The sequence below is a fragment of the Vicugna pacos genome, chromosome 1, assembly GCF_048564905.1.
Source record: "Vicugna pacos chromosome 1, VicPac4, whole genome shotgun sequence".
NCBI classification, from domain to species: domain Eukaryota; kingdom Metazoa; phylum Chordata; class Mammalia; order Artiodactyla; family Camelidae; genus Vicugna; species Vicugna pacos.
Window position 1 is genome coordinate 91263315 of NC_132987.1, and position 26525 is coordinate 91289839.

The 26525-nt window shown below is 36.1% G+C and overlaps 1 pseudogene; it reads left to right on the forward strand.

Annotated features, from left to right (window-relative positions):
• The first annotated feature begins 329 nt into the window (after window positions 1-329).
• On the forward strand, window positions 330-26525 carry LOC102541785 (claudin-6-like; annotated as a pseudogene).

A 26525-nucleotide genomic window follows, 5' to 3' on the forward strand; every position in this document is an offset into this window, starting at 1 on the left:
ATATTCATAATCAGTTTATGTCGAAGTTGTTTGTTTTTCAAGTGTATCCGAATGAGGAATTAAATGTTGGTCTTTAAATAATATCTCAAATTTACTTACAAAGATCACCAGATAAATGGTAATGACTATGGTAGGCAAAATTACAAAAAAGGTTTCTGTAAGGCTGCCTTGTTATTTAAGCCAACACTAATCTAGGTGCTGTACTGCTGAGCAAGGACACTGCTGATGGAATCACGTTCCTAATCAACTGACTTATTTTAAAGCAGGGAGAGCATCCCAGACGGTCCAGGTGGGCCCAATCTAATCACCTGACTCTTAAAAGCAGAAAAATGTCCCAGCTGGAAGCAGGAGATGTGGCAGGAGAGAGAGGCAGCGGGGAGGTGAATCCAAAGGCAAGAAGGATGCAACTCTCTTTTACTGGCTTGAAATTGGAGGAAGAGGGCCACGAACCCGAAAGGTGGGCAGCCTCCAGAAAATAAGAAAGGCCTTGACAGCCAACAAGGAAACGGGGGCTCCAGTCCTAAAACTGCACGCAACTTAGTTCTGCCAACAACCCGAATGATCTTGGAAGCAGATTCATCCCCAGAGCCTCCACAAGAAACAGTACAGCCAAAACCTTGACTTCAGCCCTGGGAAACCCAGTTTCATCCACAAAACATGAAATAACGAATTTGTGTTGTAATAAGCCACAGATTTGGTAGTAACCTATTTTATAGTGTAAGACACTAATTATAGTGGCAGAAATCCAAATTGCATATTGAGTCATTCTGTAGATTACAAGTATGTTTAAACCAGGTATTCTTCAAGGGGGAGAACAAAAAGAAAATACTTTTAGTGCTTATGGAATTTGATTTCTTTTTTAGGCAAATTGTCTTTGTTTCTTTCTTTCTTCAGCAAACCAAACCCTAGATAACTTCCCTGTCCCTGTAAATGATCTGCTTGACCAGAAACACAGTACATCCAGTTAGCTAATCCCTAAACACTAAACCAACTCTGGGCTCCGTACTTATATTCTTGTTCCTTCTCACCTCAAACAAGGTTGACTGTGTGTTTTCATATTTTTTCATTATAGGTTATTACAAGATACTGAATATAGTTCCCTGTGCTATACAGAAGAAACTTGTTATATATCTATTTTATATATAGTAGTCAGTATCTGCAAATCTCAAACTCCAATTTATCCTTTCTCACCCCCATTCCCCACTGGTAACCATAAGATTGTTTTCTATGTCTGTGAGTCTGTTTCTGTTTTGTAAATAAATTCATTTGCGTCTCTCCCTCTTTTTTTTTTTTTTTTTGGTTCCTCATATGAGTGAAAGCATATCGTATTTTTCTTTCTCTTTCTGGCTTACTTCACTTAGGTTCATCCCTTTTACTTCAAAAGGCATTATTTTTATTCTTTTTTATGGCTGAACAATATTCCACTGTATAAATATACCACAACTTCTTTATCCAGTCATCTGTCAATGGATGTTTAGGTTGTTTCCATGTCTTGGCTATTGTAAAAAGTGCTGCTATGAACATTGGGGTGCAGGTGTCTTTCTGAATTAAAGTTCCCTCTGGATATATGCCCAGGAGCGGGATTGCTGGATCAACTGGTAAGTCTGTTTTCAGTCTTTTGAGGAAGCTCCATCCTGCTTTCCACAATGGCTTCACCAAACTACATTCCCACCAACAGTGGAGGAGGGTTCCCTTTTCTCCGCACCCTTTCCAGCATTTATCATTTGTGGACTTTTAAGTGATGGTCATTCTGACTGGTGTGAGGTGATATCTCATGGTAGTTTTGATTTGCATTTCTCGATCATTAGCGATACTGACCATTTTTTCATGTGCCTATTGGCTATTTGTATGTCTTCAGTGGAGAATTGCTTTTTTAGGTCTTCTGTCCATTTTTGGATTGGATTGTTTCTGTTTTTGTTGTTATTAAGCTATGTGAGCTGTTTATATATGCTGGAAATTAAGCACCTGTCAGTCTCATCCTTTGCAAATATTTTCTCCCATTACATAGGCTGTCATTTTGTTTCACTTATGGTTTCCTTTGCTGTGCAAAAGCTCATAAGTTAAATTAGGTCCCATTTGTTCATTTTTGCTTTTATTTCTCTTGTCTGGGTAGGCTACCCTAAGGAGAACACTGCTAAGATTTAGGTCAGAAAATGTTTTGCCTATGTTTTCTTCTAGGAGGTTTATAGTGTCTTGTCTTATATTTAAGTCTTTAAGCCATTTGGAGTTTATTTTTGTGTGTGATGTGAGGGAGTGTTCTGACTTAACTGATTTACATGTGGCTGTCCAGTTTTCCCAACACCACTTGTTGAAGAGACTGTCTTTACTCTATTGTATATCCTTGACTTTCTTGTTCTTTAGTCTTTATCCTGTAAAAGTTTCCCATCTTCTGCCAGATTCTGCAGTTCTCAGAATGAAGACTGTCCATTTCATGAAAGGTCAAAGTCTGTACTGCCCAAATTGTCCTCTTTGATTATTCTTTAACAATACAGACACACATAAAAATATTCACCAGCACAATCTATGTGCTATTACACTTAGTAAAGGAAACAGGTATTAGAGAGTACTGACTATACAACAAAGAAAGTAAGTGACAAGTAGCCCTTGTTTTTATCTATCCTAATGAGCATGTTTTCAAACAATGGAAATTTGTATCCATAATTTTCAGTTTGATGCCTGTCTGCCAAGGCAAAACTTTTTAAAGTAGCAGGTGCTTTTTAACACCTCCAAGCATTATTGTCTGACAAAATACTCCTGCACTGCGTTAGAGGACACACTTTTATGTAAATAGTTGTCAGAGCCTGGGCATCAATTCATAATTGCTCTTTTCTCATCTGATAGTTTCTGTCTTGTTAGGAGAGTGAGATTTTAATTTCTGTAAGATCAAATTGGGCTTAGCGCAAAACTGAATCATCCTACTAATCATCATGTTGCTGAAATGCCTTAATAATCAGTTTTGCTTCCTGAACCTTGAACAACTGAATTTTCATTTCATTAATTTTTCTCTCCTATTACTAAAAATATTTACTCTGGCTATAACGGTAATTTAATTTACCAATTTAAATGCTTTGCATCACAGGTATTTTTACCCATACCTTAGCCTCCCCAGTAAATGTAAACACCTCTTGTGCTCATTGAGAATTTATGTGTCATCTTTTCATAGTCCCCAGGACAGAATCTTTCACCAGGTTCACAATGAATACAAAAAAGCTGTTTTGACGACATAGCGCAATACTTTCTGCAAACTTCCATGGATTTTCCCATTAATTAGTTTGAGTGATGTTTTACCCATGTTATAGCCCTCTCTCAAGAAAACTTACAACTGTCTGAAATAAATAAGCTGTGTTCTCTATTTTATTAAGAAGACTAATTGAAACAAAAAAGTAACATTAAGCACGTGGACCAAGAATTTCCGGTTACTCCTATTCCCCTAACCCATATATAAAACCTGAAAAACTCCTAATTTCAGGATTCTAGTGGCTGGTTTAACTGCAGTCCCTAAAATTCCACTACATGTTTCCCTGCTAATTACCTATGAAACCATCACCTACTTCCATTTGAAGCAGCCAGTCTCCTAGCATTTGCTCTCTTAGTTACTCTTACCAACTTCCAAAATCCATGGACCATGCTATCCTGAGTTGCTAATCTGATTTCTTCCAATCCGCAGGTGTGGACAACAAAATCTTGCTGATTAAGTGAAGGACACTTTAATGGGTTTCAGTGGAAGGGGAAGGGGAGTCTCCTCCCGCTCTTCCCTGCCCACGGCCAGTCTCCCCACTTGGAGGAGCTGCTCTAGCTGGTACATGAACTGCAGAACCACTGACATCAAAAACTAAAAGCCAGACAAGAGTTCTAATCCCAGCTCCACCTTCTGACCAGCTGTGTATTCTTGTACCCTTTGCTTAGCCACACAAAGGTAAGATTGCTATCTGGGTTCATTTGTCAAAGAGGTACATGAACTAGGAGTTGAACTGAGCAAAGACATATAGTAGAGGCAATCTGGATATAGCTTATCTTTTTCATCACTTTGAGTCTCAAACATTATAAAGCTTGGAAAGAAAAAAAAATTTAGAAAGGAGAAAGCTATTGGGTGCTCTCAAGCCTGGTGCTACAGGAACCAGAGATGTTGTCTGTTGGCTGCTGCCATCACGGCAGGGGGCGCTCCTATAGTGGAAGCTGGATGGGGCTCCGTGGTACTGAGTTCTATTCAAGGCAGTCATGCAGAAAAGGGTTAAGTATAAAAAGGCCATTTCACAATGCTTATGTTTCTAGTTTTTCTGTTATATCCAACTGTATTCCAGTTGCCATATGTAATGATAGTTTCCTATTGGAATTGCTCTTTCTGGTGGCGGAATGCATGTTCATTCATTCATTCATTCACGTACCCAACCATGAAAACCCTGGTGTGCCTAGCCTGATTCACTCCCCTTCCTGGCACTGTATGCTGTGTATACTGTACCAAAGATACGTACACCAGCACTTAGGGGAGAAAATATGTTATCAAATTGCCAACTGAAGGATGTCACTCGCCATCTGGCTCTACAAGGACTAAGTTATTGGCCACTGCAGTCGCTGACTTTCAACATACCCTGGAAGGAGCAGAGATCAGGAATGAGGCACTCTGTGCTCTGGGAAAACTGGCAGAATGGGCCTTTGGATGGTTAGATATTTTCAGGAAATTTTATGAGGCCAATTTCTTGCATCTTCCCATACTTAGAAAAGTACTAAAATAATGAATTGAGGCATCTGTGCCTCTCGACTGGTAGCAACCTTCTACCAAGCTGTGTGCTTGCTTGCATGTACCTCTTCTCCACAATACATACATGCTGACCTCCACCCTCGCCTCTCTGGAAGGCCAACTCTGGGACGCCTTCTCCTGGGCTACAGTCCTCAGTAATAAACCTGAAACAGCTCCCACACTGTGTGTTTTTATTTCAGTTGACAAAATCACCAGTGTACAATATGAAAGAGGATTTCCTGTTGCAATATGTTTTTTAAAAAAAGCACATAAAAGTGTTAGTGGCTCAAATGAGGGGGAAATGTTTCCCTAAAAGAAGCAGGGGCCTCACTGAGGAAAGCACACGAGAGGTGTCTCTGATGTTAGCCCTGCCTGATGACAACACTCTGGCATTCAGACGTTTCTACTTTTTAAAAAATAAGGTATCCTAATATTTTACACAGAAAACAGTCAATAGTCTCTTAGTGAAAACTCTAACATGAACTCTATAATAGAAGCTTTAACGTTGAAATTCACAACTTCTTGTCCCTTTATGCACAGGAAGATTATTAAAGTAGTATATACTGATCAGCTTTTGAAATGCCAACTGTAATATATGAATGTGTCTCTGGATAGTAAGCCTCCATGGAAGCTGATCCATGTATGATTAGCTTATTTAAAAATTAATTTTTAGAAATTCTATTGAGGTGGTATTTTTGTCATATTCTCCACATACATGGATAATTTACTGAAACCATGCATATTACTTAAAAATAGAGGCTAACCAAGTCAAAATAAAAATCCAGACTTACACTTTAATTTACTCATACAGTATTTCTAGAGTCCATCATCTCTGTTGTCCAAATGCTCTTTGCTTCTGTAACAGCTCACCAATGTTAGGTATTGTATTCTCCAATCTTATAACTACCTACAGGCTGATTTTGTTTAAGCCCCATTTAAAACCCTCAAGCCACACACTGATGAGAATTTATTATGTTAATTTTGCTTCTGTGCTCTTCTTTTTCTAGCTAGAGTACTAACTGTATTACAAGAGGGTTACTAACATTATCACAAGTTCCCTCTAAGACAGCTATGGTAATTAATTCCACCAACTAGAAGGAAAGCATATAGTTCACTCCTGATTCATTCTTGTTTTAACCTGAATTCAACCTCATTTAATATAAAAACTCAAAAATTCTAAATAACCAGAGTCAAATTCTGATGATCTCTTCAAAATAGCAGAGCAAGGTAATAATAGAGAAATTTCTGCACAGCCTCTAAGCCTAAAATAACCTGTTTGTATTTTGGAAAGCATGTTGGGGGAAGTGACAGCCAAGCAGTGCTAACCCAATCCCTACAGGAGAGTAGAGAGTTATTAATTCACTTGTTAATAATTAAACAGAGAATCATCTTCCCCATTCTGCTTACTTCTGCTGAAGAAACACATTCTCTGATAAGTGGCGTTTCCCTTTCCCTCAGAGCTGCAACCACTCACTGCTCACTTACAGCCACAACTGACCACTCCACAGTTTGGTGCCTCAGCAGACTTTTTATATTCCAGGACTCTGCAGAGTTGAAGGGACCAGGAAAGGACACCTCACAGCAAGGGGACTACTCAGGTTATCTGCATATGGATGGACTAAATACCAGATGACAGCTAAGGAATGAGGTGTGCCTGTGCAAAGGGGAGCAAGGGTGGGGAAATGTTGGGGCAGGGGAGCAGTGGAAACATCTACCATATTCATGGAGAAGCAGGGAAAGATGGGCCAACAAGTTGAAACAGGCATGCAGAGGCAGGACACCATATGAGCTGGAAAAGTGGGAAACTGAGAGCTGTATCACTCCCTGATTTCATCTAGTTCCTGCTTCTATTAGACCCTCAGAAGTCAGGCTCTCCACTATTCACAATAGCCAAGACATGGAAACAACCTAAATGTCCATTGACAGATGACTAGCTGAAGAAGATGTGAGATAGATAGACAGACAGACAGATAGATGCAATGAAATACTACTCAGCCATAAAAGAGAATGAAATAATGCCATTTGCAGCAACATGGATGGACCTGGGGATTGTCATACTAAGCCAGAAAGAGAAAGAAAAGTACCATATGATATCACTTATATGTGGAATCTAATTTAAAAAAAGGACACAAATTAACTTATTTACAAAACAGAGGCAGACTCACAGACATAGAAAACCAACTTATGGTTATGGCGTGGGGGGTAGCGAGGAGGGATAAATTAGGAATTTAGGATTAGCAGATACAAACTACTAGATACAGACTAGATAAAAATGTCCTGCTGTATAGCACAGGGAACTGTATCAATAGCTTGTAATAACCCACAATGAAAAAGAATATGAAAAGGAATATACAGGTACACGTGTAACGGAATCACCATGCTGTACACCAGAAATTAACACAACATTGTAAACTGACTATACTTCTATTAAACAAAGTCAGGCTTTCATATACTGCCCCAAGAGGGGGTGGAGATGGCATTTTTAAACAAGGTCTACAGTTTTCCTTGTGCTTCTTTGAAGTTGACTTCTAGTGTATGCAACTACTACAGAATGTTAAAGTATTCATGGACTCCATCCCATCAAAATTTAGCATTCATAATTTATAATATTTGTAGCCTTTTCCTTCTCAAATTTAAAAATTCTAATGTGTGACTCCTGCTATGATCCTCTTTAAAATATTAGGGAATATTAAATAAAACCTGCTATATAATTTTTTGAATATGTGCTACTACCTAAGGTAATCTGATGGGAAATTGAGAGTTCAGATACTCACTAAGGCTGGCAAATGTATTACCTTCAAGTATATTCTGTTCTTTTCTTTTCTGGGGGGAGAACTACATGCTTCCAATCTAAAGAGGCTTTAAAGTTCCCATTTTAGAACCATAACTGACAAGCTATAATTTGAGAAATCCAATGTTTAAACACTCAACTGTGTATAATATCACAATTTAGCAGATTGTACACCACTAATACATTTACCTCAATCTGTCTGGTTTATCCTTTGAAGGGTCTGTATCAGAATAAAACTTTTTCTTAATATCTCTGGTATTAAATTTGAAATTTTATAAATATGTCATTTCTTTTCATTAATATATCTGCATATCTCTTCATAAAATTTTTACCACTGGGCACATAAAAAAGAGCACATGCTCGACATGCAATTTAATGTGCAGGAGCAAGTGGGACTCAACCATTACCTATCCAACACAGTATGATGGTCAATTGCGCATGAGTCAGTGAATACACAACAGAAAACATAATGAAATCATCTCATATGTAATTCTCATGTACGTTTCATGTTACAGAACTTTTCTATTTTTGGAACAGAGTTTAAGAAAATGTTACCATTTGCTATTCACTTTGTAACAGTTTCTCCACTTCCTTCATTCAATTTTCTGAACAGAAGTTTTAATTTCAATGAATGGATTTTCAATGTACTTAAAAGGGCAATATCCGTGTTAAAAAATATACTGCTTCCAATAACTTAAACATGTGAGTTGGGATTTCCAGAAATTGTAAGATAAAAATATAAATTAGATTCTCATACTGATAGATGAGTTTAACTTATCAGACATAACCTGTAATTGCTAGTTGTTTTATCTATCAAAACAACTTTTGTTCTCATTGATTGACTCTATATTTACAGATGTACTGAAAACAATTTTATTTATTAATTTCCTATCTTGAGAGTAAAATAAAATGATAAAAACAAAGTAAATAACACCATAATAATAATGAGAACAAGGAAGGAATATTAGAAAATTACTAGAATAAGTGACATTTCAATAGAAGTCTGACTGTGCAGGGCTAGAAATTAATAGGATGGACAGAAAAGGCTGCAGCCTAATGTCCTTCCAGAGGTGGGTATCAAGAAGTTCTTTGACCCAGTGCAACTCTAGACTTAGGACTCAGTAATGCTTGGAATGGCAAATTGCAGAAGAATCATGACTGTTTGGGAACAAGGAATTATTTAAAAGCCTTATGGGGAAGGTTTTCCCATAATCTGCATGTATCTCTCTGCCAGCCAAAGGATCAGAAGGTTCTAGAGCGTATTAACCTAACGGTAATGCCGAAATCTCCACGCCTGTCTATAGCTCCACTCAGCTCTCTGCATGATGTCCTTAAAGCAAAACCCACAGGTTTAGTCAACCCTGCCACCTACACTAACTACCCAATTATCCAGTCAACCATCATGTGTCTTTCTGAACTATGGACAGATGACCAAGACTCACAAACTTCTGAAGAAAGTATCAGCACGAAAGAAAAAAATTTATATTGAAGGGTAAGATAATGCAGAAAGAGAGGGGTAGTAAAACCTATGTCATTATCTCTCTAAACCACAAGTACATGTATGCAACAGAGCCATTAGCATTCATGAGAAGACTCTTAGAAATTAAAATTATGATGGAAGAAATTAATTTAAACTTTGGTAAAAGAGACAGAAGATGAAGTCAATGATATAAAGCTGAAAGCATTTCTTTTAAGATCAGGATCAAGACAAGAATGCTTAGTCTCACCTCATTTATTCAACATATTATTGAAAGTCCAAACCACAGGCATCATATAAGAAAAAAATAAATAAAAGGAACTCAGAAAGAAGAGAAACTGTCACTCTTTTCAGGTAATGTGATACTATATATAAAAAATCCTAAAGACACAACCAAAATGCTACTAAAACTAATATTTTCAATAACTTGTAAAATTAATATGCATGAATGTTGTTTGTATAAACTAACAATAATCTATCAGATCAAGAAAACACTCCCACTTCAAGTGCAACAAAATGATAAAATATCTAGGAATAAATCTAACCAAGGAGGTAACAGACTTGTACTCAGAAAACTGTAAGACACTAAAGAAAGAAATTGAAGATGACACAAACAAATGAGAAGATTATACCATACTCATGGAGTAGAGGAATTTACATTGTTAAAATGGGCATATGACCTAAGGCAAATTGAAGATCCAGTGCAATCTCTATCAAAATACCAATGGCAACTTTCATAGAACTAAAACAAATAAATCTAAAATTTGTATGGAAATACAAAGGCCTCCAAATAGCAAAAGCAATCTTGAGAGAGAAGAACAAAGCTAGAGAGATCATGCCTCCTGCTTTCAAACCGTACAACAAAGCTACAGTAATCAAAACAGTATGGTACTGGCACAAACACAGAGGCACAGATCAATGGAACAAGAGAGCTCAGAAATAAACTCATACTTTTATGCCCAATTAATCTAGGACAAAAGAGGCAAGAATAAACAGTCAGAAAAAACATCCTCTTTAATAAATGGTGCTGGGAAAACTAGACAGCTATATGCAAAAGAATCAAACTGAACACACCGTATATAAAAATAAACTCAAAACAAATCAAAACCCTAAATGTAAGACTTGAAACCATAAAACTGCTGGAAGAAAACACAGGCAGTACTCTCACTGACATCAGTCTCAGCAGTATTTTTTTGGATCTGTATCCTCAGGCAAAGAAACAAAAGGAAAAATAAGCAAATGGGACTACATCAAACTAAAAGGCCTTTGCAAAACAAAGGAAACTGTCAACAAAATAAAAAGGCATCCTACTGAACAGGAGAAGATATTTGTAAATAATATATCCAATAAAAGGTTACTATTCAAAATATACAAAGTACTCATACAACTCAACATCAAAAAAAAAAAAAAGGTTAAAAATGGGCAGGGGACCTGAATAGCCATTTTTCCAAAGTCATACAGATGGATGACAGACATATAAAAAGATGCTGAACATCATTAATCATCAGGGAAATGCAAATCAAAACCACAAGAAGATATCCCCTTACACCTGTCAGAATGGCTATCAAATGGATATTACAAATAACATATGTTGGCAACGATGTAGAGAAAAGGGAACCCTTGTGGGCTGTTGGTGGGAATGGAAATTGGTGCAACTACTATGTAAAACAGTATGGAGGTTCCTCAAAAATTAAAAATAGAACTGCCGTATTATCCAGCAATTTAACTTCTAGGTATTTACCCAAAGTTAACAAAAACAGCCATTTGAAAAGATATATGCACCCACCACAATGTTCACTGCAGCATTATTTACAATAGCCAGTATATATGGAACCTAAGTGTCCACTGATACGTGAATAGATAAAGAAGGTGTAGTGTGTCTGTGTATATACAATGGAATATTACTGTCATAAAAAAGGGTGAGATCTTGCCATTTGGGGCAACATGGATGGATTTAGTTTGTATTATCCTAAGTGAAACAAGTCAAAGACAAATACCACACAATCTCACATGTGGAATCTTAAAAAACAAAACAAAACAAAATGAAAACATATACAAAGAAAAAACGGGTGGTTGCCAGAGGAAGAGGTTGGAGAGTGTGAAACAGGTGAAGGGGATTAAGAGATACAAACCTCCAGTTACATGATATGTAAGCCAGGGGATGTAATATACAGCATAAGGAATATGGTCAATAATAGTGTATTAACTGTATGGGGACGGATGTTCACTAGACTTACTGTGGTTATTATTTCATAATGTATGCAAATGCCAGATCATGATATATCAATTGCAAATAGGCAAACAAAAAGATCAATCATTACTGGAATATAAAAAACACAATGACATACCACTGCATACCATCCAGAATGGCTAAAAACAAATCAACAATAACAACAACTGTTGGAAAGATAGGGATTAAGTGAATCGCATGTGCTGAAAATACACAATGGCACAACCACATTGGAGAAGAGTTTAATGGCTTCTTATGAAGTTAAAAATACTCTTACTATACGACAGACATTCTATAAACACCTATGTTTTTGACCAAGAGAAAGAAAATACATTTTAAAACAATTATGTTAATAAAATATTCACAGCAGTTTTATTCATAATAGTCAAAACCTGGGAAAAACTTAAGCAACCATCATCTGGTGAATGAATAAACAAACTGTCATATATCCATGCAAATTGATAACTATTCCACAATAAAAGATAAAATCTTCTGTTAACCTCAACTACATGGATGAATCTCAAAAGTATCAAGCCAAGTAAAAGAAGCCGGAAACAAAAGACTGTTGGATGCTGTATGATTCTATTTATATGGCTTTCTAGAAAAGGCAAAACTATAGTGATAAAAAGCAGTGATTTCTAGGGCCAAAGGTTTAGGGCAAGAGACTAAAATCAGAGTGCATGTGGTGAGATCAGTAAATGCCTCTCACCCCATATGGTAAAGGCTCTGCAGATGTGATTAATTTAAGGACTTTGCAATGGGAATATTATCCTCAATTATCCAGGTGGGCCTTTCGTAATCACAATGAGCAGATGGTGAAGTCAGAAAGGGCACAGGAGTAGTGACAGGAAAAGGAGAACCAATGTGACAGTGGAAGATTGGAGTGATAGGGCCACAAGCCAAGGAATACTGACAGCTTCTAGAAACTGCAAGAGGTAAGCAAAGCAAGGGATTTTCCCTTGGAGACTGCTCAAGGAGCCAACTCTGTCCATACTTTATTTCCAGAAGACTCACTTTGAGCTTCTAATGTCCAGAAGTGTAAAAGATTACATTTGTGTTGATTCAAGCCACTACTTTTGTGGTTGTTTCAATGGCAATAGGATACTAATACAGTAACATGAGGAAACTTGCCTACAAGTGATAGAAATGTGGTTGAGGTTATAAGATCACATAAATGTATCAAACCTCACTGAACTATAGACTTTTATATTATGTGTAAATTGCATAAAGCTGATTAAGAAAAGAAAATTATATGTTGTTATGTCCATTCCATTCCCATTCTTCCATGTAAATTTACCTGTAATATCCTAAATTTCTCATCTTCACTTTTATTAAAATCTTAGCATCCTTCCAACCGAAACAGTCTTCCAAGATGATTCTACCTTCTTCTGTGTTCTAGTAACTCTCAAATTATATCTCTCACATATCTTCTTTATTATTTTCTGCCTTGTGATATAAACATTTGTAATAATTCATCTTCCCTGAGATTCTGTAGGTTTCTTGAGACCTAGCACCACAAACATTTGTGTACTGAAAGAAATCCAGCACAGATCCGGGCAAAAGGTACTCATTGTATAAAGGTGTGCTGAAAAAATTCATTAATTCATTCATGCCTTCATTTAATCAGCAAACATTGCCAGGATCACTACTATGTGTGCCTGGTTCTGTATGAGATACTAGTTATTAAAAATGTCTTTTCTAGTTACCACGAAGTTCCTTTTTTTTTTTTTAACCTCTAAAGCCAGAGATTCAGCACATTTATTGTGCTAAGAACTCCTATTTGTCCATAAAATAGAGCAATATGAACACAGCACAGACATCTCCTTGGGTGATTAAACAGCACTCAAACATCCTTGTGTATCTGGGCTCCATTCACTCTCTCAGGTGTAGAGATCCACACAGCCGGGATGATCTGTGATGTCAGTCTGTTCCTGCTTACAGTCCTGACTCCTGCTTTGTTAAACAGCGTGCCGAGCCAGCTAGCCAGTTTCTCCCTCTCAACTCCAAAGGCACTACTCCGCGCTTCCAATTATGTAATAGATTCTGCTGTGGCGGTGACTGCTGATAACATTTTTACCACATATAGCCAGGCTCTGCATCATGCAACCACATTAAATAACAACCTAGCAGCTCTGTAGAAGACAGGCAATCTAGTCGGGATGACAAAACATTATACTTTATGTTAAATTTTAGACTGTGGCTTCACAAAGTTTCAGGGAAAAAGAAGGTGGTCCCAGGGTACAATGACAGGATTGCATTTCTATGTTGGCATGTACAATTTTCACCTCACAGGATTCCTAGGAACCACTTTTATTTTTATAGTGCCTTGAGCTAAACCACTGTGTTCACTGGTCTCCTAAAGTTTGAAATCTGATTCATCTACTACTTCTTTTATTTTTACAGAAATCCTATCGAAAAATGAAAAGTAGTATTTCATGTTTTCATTCTATTACAGAAAAAAACCTCTAAAATATCAGCTATATAGAGCTATTAATGACACTAATTTCTCTCTTCACAGTTTAGGAGAGATGTAACTTTTTTTTTTTTTTTAACATTTTCTGAATTCCTGGAAGATTTTGGCTATACCTCTCTGGCAAGGATTGACTTTAATCCTTTTAGATTCCTAGCTGTGTTTCCAAAGTTTCTTAACTCTGGAAAAACACTAGTCATTTATATTGGGACACTATTAGAAAGATAAAGTATGTTTCAAACCTATTACCTATCTTCTACTTTAAGTGATTACCCTAACATTTTACTACATTTTTTCAAAATTAATGCAAAGTTGAAAGATTTTATAATAAATACCCGTATATCATTAACTTTCATGAAACTTACTTTTTAAACATATGTATCGATTCCTCTACCTATCCAGGAATCTATCTTATTTAGGACACATTTCAAGTAAATTGATTGTAGACATCAGTTAGTTTTTCTGTAGATACTTTAGAACACAAAGTATGACTAGAATTCAGTATTTATAATTTTTCTTTTAATATAAAACTTACAGACAATAAAATGCACATATTTTGAATGTAGATCCACTGATTTCTGGCACAGCCTAAAACTGTGTAACTGTAGTAGAGAATAACCTTTATTTTGTTAGAGGTTTACAGGCACACCATGACCTAGCCCACGGGAATGGCTGCAAGAACAAAGGATGTCTGCAGCAAGATTACAACAATCAACCAGACCCCCTCCCTTATTTTTTGTATAAAAGGAACCTGTATTCTGACTAGAGCAGGATGGTTCTCCAAGACGTTAGTCGGCCATCCTCTTGGTCTGTCGGCTTCCAAATAAAGTCGTTATGCCTTGCCCCAACACCTCGTCTCCCCATTTACTGCCCTGTCGTGTGGCGAGCAGAACGAGTTTGGACTCGGCAACATAACCAAACTCTGTCAAGATATTTACAAACTTAGCTCTCAGACATCTCTCTCAGTTCTCCTTTCCAGACAATATCCTCCACTCCACCCTCAGGGTCAATCTTAAAACTCTGACTTTTTTTTTCCACTTTGTATTTTAGTAGCTACTAATCTATATTCTTGAGTCAAGAAATTAAGCAAACTTTGAAACAGAAACTACAAAAACATAAGAATGGTCCAGAGTGACGGGGTACAGGCCTCTGAAAATCTGCTTCTCCATAAAAGCCAAAAGAGCACTAATAAAAACTGTCAAAAGCAACTGTTTTAGAACTCTGGAAATTACTGAAGACTTGTAACTAGGGCATTTATTAAAAAGAAGAAAGAAATAAACAGCTGAACCTCAGCTTTAAGAAAGAAAAGTGAGCTTTGTGTCACTTTAGTTTGCCCTAATCATACCCCTTTCTAATTCTTCAGTGGCTTTGAAAACCGATAGCCTGGCAACTGTGGTAGCTCTGAAAAGCGCGCTAGAAGCTATGGTGGGGTGAGGACAGGTCTGCAGTGCCACAAACCCTTATCTCCAACTGTTACTATTCGACCTGTCTGGCAGCTTGCCGGAAGCTCCATTATCAGACTCTGTCTTAATTTAAACTGATTCTAGAAGTTTATTCAGTGGGAACAGTCCCATCCCCAGGACATTTGTGGTAAATGATCAGGGATAATTGCTTAACACTGAAGCTGTCTGGGTGGAACTAACAAGAGTCTGACAAAAATCTTAAAAAGAAACACTGAGAAATAAAATGTCATATTCCTCTGACACATTCCCAGGGATCCAGCGGGCCGTGCACTTATGACGTGCTCTGCACGTGCCTAGGGAAGACATGAGAAGACCCGACTCTCTCTCTTCTGACTGACCTTAATGCTCTCCTCAAGCAGGTAAAGGCTAAGGGAAAGCTGCAAACTACCTGTCAGACCATTAAACACACACCTCAAGGCACACGTGGAAACTCTTGGCAGAGGCTCGGAGATTTAATGGTTCAGAACATCTAAGGAAATCTCCATCCAATCATTAGCTGACAACAGAACTAACCAGAGACTTCAATGGCCTCACATGAAACAGAACACCGACTTCAGAGAATTAGTCCAGGCAAGTCACTGAACAAACAGAAGCAGCATCAAGCAGTGAAAACAACATATCCTGGAGGGAAATGGTAGTTGATTTCTAGAGTTTCCACAATATATTACTTTTTAAAAATCAAGTTGTTAGCTTTTTTTAAAATAAATGTCCATTGTAATCCACAGAGCAGGCTTTAAGAAAATAACTAAAATATATATAGTAAAAGAAGCAACAAGAGAATTGAATCAGTGTACTAGAAGATATATAACACAAAAGAAGGCAGCAATAAAAAAATTGAGGAACAAAAAGTAAACAGAACATATCCAAAGAAAATAATTAAATGGGAGACATAAATCATACTTTGTCAGTAATTACATTAAATATAAGTGGATTAAACACTCCAACTCAAAGGTAGAAATTGGTAGAATGAGTTTTAAAAGTGATTAACAATATATTATCATAGGAGACACATTTAAAATTAGATACAGATAGACTGAAAGTACAACAGTGTAAAAAGTTAAACAATGCAAACAGCACCAAAAACAGAGCTGTAGCAGCTATGGTATCATACATAAAATAGACTCTAAAACAATTTTGGTAGACACAAAGAAGGCTATTTTAAGGTAAAAAAGGATCAACTCATAAGGAAGACATGAAAATTATAAACAGTATGTACTTAACAACTGAGCCCCAAAATAGAGAAAGCAAAAAGTGACAGAAGTAAAAGTAGAAATAGACAATTCAATAATAATAGTTAGAGAATTTAATACCCAATTTTCAGTAATGCATGGAACAAGAGAGAAGATTAAGAAGAAAATAGAAGACTTAAGCAACACTATAAACCAAGTAGACTTAACAGATAGCTATAAATCATTCTATCCAACAATAGCAGGTGACACATTCTTCTCAAGTGCACGTGGAACATTCTCTAATATATACCATTTGCTATACCATAAAACAGGTTTAAATACATTCAAAAAGATTTAAAGTATACAAAATATACTTTCTCTGGCCAAGTGGAGTACAATTAAAACCAATGTAGAAGAAAATTTGTGAAACTCATAAATGCATATAAATTAGACAACTCAATTTTAGAAAAGGAAAAAAAAAGATACATTTAAAAAATACATTGGGATGAATGAAATGAAAACAAAACATCCCAAAACATAGTGAATGCAGCTAAAGCAGTGCTTAGAGGGAAGTTGATATCTGTTAAATACTTATATTAAAAATGAAAATAATTTCAAATTAATAGCCTAACCTTCCATCCTAAGAATCTAAAAAATAGTAGACAGGAACTTTCTCAACTTGATAAAGACTGTCTCCAAGAAATCTACAACTAACATCATACTTAACACACTTAATGGTGAGAAACTCAAAGCTTTCTCAGTAAGATCAGGTATAAGGCAAGGATGTTCCCTCTCATCACTCCTTTTCAACACTGTACTAGAAGTCCTTGTTCATGCAATAAGGCAAGAAAAGGAAATTAAAAGTACACAGATTGGGAAGAAAGACATAAAAATGTCTTTGTTCACAGGTTACATGATTATCTACACAGAAAATCTGAAAGAATCAACAAAAAACTCCTGTAATGAATAAGAAATTAGAGCAAGGTTACAGGATACAAGGTCAATATACAAAAGTCAACACCTTTCTTAAAAATTAGCAGTGAACAAGTGGAACTGAAAATTAAAAACATAATGTCATTTACATTAGCATCCCTTCCAAATAACATATATTGGTATAAATCTAACAAAGTATGTACAAGATGACAGGAGAAAAACTATAAAACCTTTATAAACAATAAAAAAGAATCAAATAAGTGAGATATTCCATGCTTATGGGTAAGAAGACTAAACATTGTCAAAATGTCAGTTCTTCGCAATTTGGTTTATATATTCAAAGCAGCATCAATCAAAATCTCAGCAAGTAGTTTTATGGATGTCAACAAACTTAGTCCAAAATTTATATGGGAAGCTAAAGACCCAGAATAGCCAACACAATACTGAAGGAGAAGAACAAACTGTAGAAGTGATACTAACTGCCTTCAAGACCTACTTTAAAACTACGGTAATAAAGACAATGTAGTACTGGTGAAAGAATAGACAAATAGATCAATGGAACAAAAAGCCCACAAATAGACTCATAAAAATATAGTCAGCTAACTTTTGACAAAGGAGCAAAAACAATACATACACTGGAGCAAAGGTAGTTTCTTGAACAAGTAATGCTGGAACAACTAAACATCCAACCACATGCAAAAAACAAAAAAAGAATCTAGACACAAATCTTACATCTGTCACAAAAATTAACTTAAACTCTATCACAGACCTTAGTATAAAACACAAAAATATGTAACTCCTAGGGGATAACATAAGAGAAAACCTAGATGACATTAGCTATGAGGATGCCTTTTTAGATACAACACCAAAGACACAATCATGAAAGACGTAACTGGTAAGTATGACTTTGTTAAAATTTAAAAAAATCCCTGCTATGTGAAAGACAATATCAAGAGAATTAGAAAATAAGCCATGACTAGGAGAAAGTATTTGCAAAAAAACACATTTGATAAATGGCTGTTGTCCAAAATACACAAAGAACACTTAAAACTTAATAGGAAAATAAACAGCCTGATTGAAAAATGAGTCAAAAACTTAACAGAAACTTTACTAAGAAAGATATACAGATGGAAAATAAGCCCATCAAAAGATGCTCCACATCATATGTCATCAGGGAAGTGAAAATTAAAACAATAATGAGATACCACTATACACCCATACGAATGGCCAAAATCCAGAACACTGACAACACCAAATCCTGGTGAGAATATGAAGCAGCAGGAACTCTCATACACTGCTGGTGGGAATGCAAAATGGTACAGACACTTTTGAAGAGTTTGGCAGTTTCTTACAAAACTAAACATATAAAATCCAGCAATCACACTCTTAGGTATCTTCCCAAAAGAGTTGAAAACTTATGTTCACGTAAAAACTTGCACAAAGATATTTATATAATTTTTATTTATAATTGCCAAAACTTGGAAGCAACCAAAATGTTGCTTTAGCACATCCAGATAATGGGACAATTCAGCACTTAATCAAAACAAAAAAAAGGAGCAATCAAGCCATGAAAAGACCTAGATGGAACTTATGTGCATAGTAGTAAGTGAAAGAAGCCAATCTATACATACAGTATCATTCTCACTATATAACATTCTGGAAAAAGCAAAACTAATGAGTCAATAAAAATCAGTGGTTGCCGGATATTAAGAGAGAGCGAGATGAACAGGCAGAACACAAAGGATTTTTAGGATAGTGAAATAGTCTGTATGATAATATAGTCATGAATATATGTCACTATATGTTTGTATAAACTCACAGAATATACACCACCAAGACAAAACAAACCATAGACTTTGGGTTATTTTGCTATGTCAATATAAGCTCACCCTTGGTAAAAAGTGTATCATTTTGGTAAGTGACAATTATGAGGGAGGCTATGCATGTTGGAGGGATATGGAAAATCTCTGTACTTTTCTCTCATTTTACTGGAAACAAAAAAGCTCTAAAAATAAAGACTTCTAAAAAATTAAAATTAATTTAAATAATAATCTAGGAAAAAAACCTCAATCAAGCAGAAGAAAGATAATTATAAAAACCAGAGTGGGAAAAATACAATAAAGAAGAGGAAAACAATAAAGAAAATGAATGAAACCAAAAGCTGGTTCTTTGAAAAGAACAACAAAATTGGCATGCCTTTATCTATACTGACCATAAAAAAAAAAAAAGAATCACATCTTTAAAACAAAAATGAAAGAAGGGACACAATTACTACTCTTGCAGAAATAAAAAAGGATGATAAGGGGAAAATACTATAAATTATATAGCAACAAATTAGGAACTAGGTGACAAACAAATTTCTGAAGACATACTGACACTGACCCAAGAAGAAACAGAACATCTAAGTGGACTTACAATAACTAAAGTAGTTGAATTCATATTTAAACAAACTTCCTACAAAGAAAAGTTCAAACCACATGACTTCACTGATGAATTCTACCAACTGTTCACAGAAGAGTTAACAAAAATCCTTCACAAGCCTTTAAAAAACAGAAGAGAAGGGAATATCTCTCAATTTATCCCATGAGGCAAGTAGTTCTTTGATACAAAAAAAAAAAAAACAAAATAAAATCCCAAGGGGGGGGGGATGTACAAATCAGTATCCCTTATGGACTAGATCCAAAAAAATTCTCAAAAAAAAAAAATGCTGGCAAACCAAATCCAGCAGCACTTTAAAAGAGTAATACATCACAATCAAACAGGATTTATCCCAAGAACACAAGTTTTGTTCAAAATATGAAAATCAATAATTGTGGTACATACACTATATTAATAGAATAAATGAAAAAACCCACATGATCATCTAAACAAACACAGAAAGAGCATTTGGCAAAATCCAATACCCTTTCCTGGTAAAAACATTCAACAAACTATTTCTCACTCTGATAAAGGGCATCAATGAAAACCCACAAATCTGATCATAGTTAATAGTGAAAGACTGAATATTTTCCCCTTAAGCAACAACAAAGATACCCATCACTTGTATGCAACACTGTACTGAAAAATTTTTCCCAAGCAATTAAGTAAGAAAAACAAATATAAGTTTCAGATTGGAAAGAAAGATGCAAAATGCAAAATTATCTCTATTCACAGGTGATATAACCTTGAAGAGAGAAATCCCAGTAATCAAAAAAAAAAAATTAGAACTAAGAAAGTTCAACAAAGTTTCAGGGTTAAAGATCAATGTACAAAGATGATTTGTATTTTTATATATTGCCAATGAAAAATCCAAATAAAATTTAAAGACAAATTTATTTTGCAATAGGATTGCCAAAAAATATGTAAATACTTAGGAGCAAATTAACAAAAGAAGTGAAAACTTACACACTGAAAAATCAAAAAGAAAATCATTGGGAAAAAATAAAAAAAGATGACCTCAATAAATGTAAGATAGAAAAATCAACTGATAGTCTTATGAGGGTTCCCTCATTTATGACTCTTTTTTTTTTCCATGCTGTCTTTAGAATTTTCTCTTTATCTTTACATTTTTCATTTTAATTATATGTCATGATGTAGGTCTGTTTAGGTTCATCTTGTTTGAGACCCTCTGTACTTCCCTCTGCAGGCCAGAAGGGAGCAGCATGATATATTCAAAAGGCTGAAAGGGAAAAACCTGCAACCTTAGCTACTCTGCCAGGCAATATTATCATTTAGAATTGAAGGAGAGATAAGGAACATCTTAGACAAGCAAAAACTAAAATAGTTCATCAATACTAAACTTACCATGAAAGAAGTGTTAAAGGGTCTTCTCTAAGAAGAAAAGAAAAGGTTGTAACAAGTATCTCTAAGAAAGGGAAAATCTCACTAGTGAAGGCAAATATACAGTAAAGGTTGAGGATCAACCACTTAAATAAGCTAATATAAATATTAAAAGACAAAAAATTATAAAATCAATTATAACTACAATAACCAGTAAAGGGATAAACATGAAGATATAAAATGTGACATCAAAAACAGTGTCGGGAAGAGAGTAAAAAAAGAATGTATCTTTTAGTGTGTTTGAACTTAAAGGACTACTTATTTAATACAAGGAGATACAGTTATAGGTCAGCAAATATGAACCTCATGGTTACCACAAATGGAAAACCTAAAACAGATCCACAAAAACAAAAGAGAAAAGAACAGAAGCATACCACTAGAGAAAAATAATCAAATTAAACCACAAGGTAAAAAAAAAAAAAAAAAAAAAAAAAAAACCTAAAAGAAATTAAAAAAAGAGAAGAAATACAAAGACAACCAGAAAATAAATAACAAAACAGCAAAGAGCATATCTATCAAAAATCATTTTAAATGTCAAGAGACACAGGGTGGCTGATTGGATAAAAAAAATAAAACCCATTAATATCTTGCCTATTAGAGGCTCACCTCAGAGCTAAAGCACACACAGAATGGGTGAGGGGATAAAAACAGATATTTCATGAAAGAACAAGGGAGTGGGGGTGGCAATACTTGTACTAGACAAAACAGAGTTTAAAATAAGTTAGTAACAAAATTAAAAGAAGGGTATTGTACAATTATAAACGGATCAATACAAGGATAGGATATTACACTCATTAACATATATGCACCCAGTGCAGGAGTACTGAAATATAGAAAGCAAATTTTAACAGATACAAATTTGAGAAATCTATAATAATACAACAATCATAGGGACTTTAACACCCCACTTAAATCAATGGACAGATCATCCAGACAAAAAAAAAATCAACAAGGAAACAGTGGTCTTAGGTCCTATTTGACAAAAAAGACTAGTTGGATTTAGTAGTTATCTATAGGACATTCCATCCAAACACAGCAGAATGCATATTCTTTTCAAGTGATCATGGAATATTCTCCAGGACAGATCACTTGCGAGACCACAAGCCTTAAGTTTAACATAACACAAAGCATATCAAACTTTTTTCCAGCCACAACACTATGAAACTACAAATCCATTACAGGAAGAAGATAAGAAAAACTCAAAAAACACAAGGAGACTAAATAACATGCTACTAAAAAAAAATCAATTGGACAATAAAAAAATCAAAGACGAAATCGGAAATGCCTCAAGACAATGAAAATGGAAACAGTTCTCTAAAATCTATGGGAGGCAGCAAATGCAGTTCTAAAAGGGAAGTTTATAGCAAAACCAGCCTACCTCCAGAAATAAAGAAAAATCTCAAATAAATAACCTAACCTTCCATTAAAAGGAATTAGGAAAAGAATAATAAACAAAGCCCAAAGGCAACAGAAGGGAATAATGAAGATCAGAAAGGAATTAAACAAACACCAAAAAAAAGAGAAAAGATCAATGAAACCAAGAGCTCATTTTCTGAAAAGATAAATCAAACTGATAAACCTTTAGCCAGGTTCATCAAGAGGAAAAGAGAAAGAATACAAAATAAATAAAATAAGAGACTAAAGAGATTTAATCCAAAATGAATTGAAGATCTAAATGTAAGAACTGAAACCATAAAACTCCTAGAAAAAAACAAAGGCAGAACATTCTTTGACATAAATCACTGTAATATTTTCTTGGATCAGCCTCCTAAGGCAAAAGAAATAAAAGCACAAACAAACACATGGGACCTAATTAAATTTAAAAGCTTTTGCACAGCGAAGGAAACCACTGACAAAATGAAAAGACAACCTACTTAATGGGAGAAAATATTTGCAAATTATATGACTGATAAGGGGGTTAATATCCAAAATATATAAACAGCTCATACAAATCAATATTAAAAAATCTGATTAAAAAATGTGCAGAGGACATGACTAGACATTCTTCCAGAGAAGATATACAGAAGGCCAATAGTCACATGAAAAAATGCTATCATTAATCATCAGAGAAATGCAAATCAAAACTACAATGAGATATCACCTCATACTTGTCAAATTGGCTACCATCAAAAAGTTGACAAATAAAACAGGGAAAAAAGGGAACCTTAGTACAGTGTTAGTGGGATTGTAAACTGGTACTGCCACTATGGAAAACATTTCATCAAAAAACTGAAAAATAGAACTACCATATTATCATATGATCCAGCAATTCCATTACTGCATATGTACCTGAAGAAAACAAAAACACTAATTCAGAAAGATACATGCATTCCAATATTCATAGCAGCATTATTTAGAACAGTCAAGATATGAAAGCAACCCAAGTGCTCATTAACAAATGAATGGATAAAGAAGATACAGTATGTATATACAGTGAACTATTACTCAGCCATAAAAAAGAATAAAATTATGTCACGTGCAACAATGTAGTGGACCTAGATAGTATTATCTGTATTAAAATAAGTCAGACAAAGACTAATACTTTGTTACCATTTACATGTAGAATCTAAAATAAAACATAAATATATATTTAAAGACGGAAACAGATACAGAGAGCACACTTACTAGTGGGGAAAGGAAAGGGGGAGGGGCATGATAGGGGAACGGGATTAAGAGACACTACTATGCATTAAGTAAATAAGCAACAAGGATATATTGCATAGCAAAGGAAATACAGGTATTTTTGGTAATAATTTTAAGTGCATAATCTATAAAAATATTGAATCAATATGTTGTACATCTGAAACTAATAGTATGAATCAAGAAAAGTCATTTGTTAAAAGATACTAGGGAGAATTCATAGGTTTTCTAACCAGGCCAGTCTGAAGAGCAGTATCTAATCACATTTTAAATGTTTCTCTGAGGGCTCCAAAGCCATGGGGGAAATGATAACCACAAATGGAATTCTGCTGACTAAGCAAATAGATCCCCTGGCTATAATCTGGGAAATGCAGGAAAGACACAGCATGGCCTGGCCTTGGGGAGATCACTGTAATCTGCAGGGGAGTCAAGAAAAGGCAACTAAACCTCACCTACCCCTGGACCCTAGACTAAAACTTTAGGCCTTCAGGGCAAGAGAATTGCAATCTCTTTTCTAGGGCTTTCAGATAAAGTTTCCCAAGCCTTCCTAGCTGGTAAATAGTTAAAACAGGACTCCATCCAGGGTCTAGGTCTTGATGCTCAAATGTGGTTTGTGGTCCATCGGTGGCAGCACCACCAGAGCTTGCTACTACCTCACACTCTTACCCCACATTTCTTGGCAGGTAAGAGGACAGTAATTTCTGTTCTGCCTCCTATAGAGGCTGGTTATAAAAGTCTTTGATGAAGTCTTTAGAGCCTTGCAGAAAAATGAGCAAATTTAGGATAGTATAATTAATTTTTCAAAAAGTCAATTTTAGGCTAAAGGACTTTTTTTTTACAAAAAATTACCTCCTTGCTCTTTTTCTATGATCATATCTTTTCATGTGTGGTGGTGATGGTATGCAATAACATTTTCTCTCTCAGATATCTTTATTTGACAAAATACAAAGCTGGATACACTGGTGATAATATTTTTCTTCTTTTTAAAGTTGTACTAGTCTGTGAAACCCCCAAGTCTGTGATCCATCATGTGAAAATGCTTGGAAAGCTACAAAACTATAATAAAACATGAGGTGTTACTATTTTCCTCACTTAAGCACAGAATACTTCCAGAGAAAACTCCTGTTTGAAGGGAAGAAGGTCATGCTCAGTGCCCAGAAATGTCAGTGTCTTCACTGCCTCCTGGACTGCTTGGTTCATGGGAAGGAAGAGAAGGACCCAACTAGGTGATCTGGTCCTTGTGCCCCTCGGATAACACTAGAAGGTGTTAGGGCCCTCAAGTCCCAAGGCTCAGATCCCTGAGTTTTCTGGTAATAAAGTGAATCCTTAAAGTGAAAGTCACTTTTTTGCCACAGTTTCATTTTCATTTCACTGGGCACATGCCTTGTCTTACAAGGGGAAGAGAAAAGATTTGTTGCTAGGTTGATCTTTTTTACAAACTCTGCTATTGTAGGAACAGAATGCTTGTTGTAAGTGAAAATAAATGCTACCCTTTCCTATACAAACATTTAGAGAGAAAATAAATCTTTTAAAGCATTGTTTAAAAAAAAAAAGGCAAGATAGCCCCTGTTTATGGATGAGGTTAAATACGACTGAAAGAGCAAAACACCCCAAATCTGATCTACAGATTCAATGCACTCCCTTTCAAAATCCTAACTCCCCTTTTGCATAAATTAACACAATGATCCTAAAAATCATGTGAATTGCAAGAAAACCTGAATACCCAAAACAATCTTCGAAAAGAAGAATAAAGTTGCAGGACTCACACTTGCCACTTTTTGCATCATTGTTACTGTGACTTTGAAATCAAACAGAAACAACATATTTTTTTCTGGAACCTAAAATTTCTGCTCTTTTCCATCCTTAATCTACCATACTTCCTGCTTTAATGCAAATGTTCATACATTCTTGCCAGACATACATTAACATAAATTTTTAGAATGACATAAAAATTCTTTCATGAAAAATTTATTTAAAATTTGAATGGAAAAGGAACCACCCACTTATTCCTCACTCTTTTTTTCCAGATTAGCTAACCACAGTTACTAAAAATTGCAACCCACACTCAGCCAGCTACTTCGAATCTTTGTGGACTCCTTCACAGTGCAGCTCCTCAACCTCCACCTCACCGTGGCCCTTGCTGGTCTGCAAATCCTGGGGATCGTCCTGTCACTGCTTGGCTGGGTGAATGCCCTGGTGTCCTGTGCCCTGCCCCTGTGGAAAGTGACTGCCTTCATCGGCAACAGCATCGTGGTGGCCCAGGTGGTGTGGGAGGGGACGTGGTTGTCCTGCATGGTGCAGAGCACAGGCCAGATGCAGTGCAAGGTGTCTGACTCACTACTGGCGCTGCCGCAGGACCTGCAGGCTGCCCGAGCCCTCAGCGTCATCACTCTGTTATGGCCCTGCTCGGCTTCCTGATCTACCTTGTGGGAGCCAAGTGCACCACCTGCGTGATGGACAAGGACTCAAAGGCCCGACTGGTGCTCACCTCAGGGATCATCTTTGTCATCTCGGGGATCCGGACCCTGATACCCGTGTGCTGGACAGCCAACACCATCATTCGAGACTTCTACAATGCCCTGGTGGCTGAGACCCAAAAATGGGAGCTGGGAGCCTCCCTCTATGTGGGCTGGGGTGCCTCCGGCCTTTTGTTGCTGGGTGGGGAGCTACTGTGCTACACCTGCCCCTCTTGGGGCTCCCAGGGCTCCAGCAATTACATGGCCCAATACTCGGCATCAGCCCCACATACCACCTCCCGGGGTCCCTCTGAGTGCCCCACTAAGAACTGCGTCTAA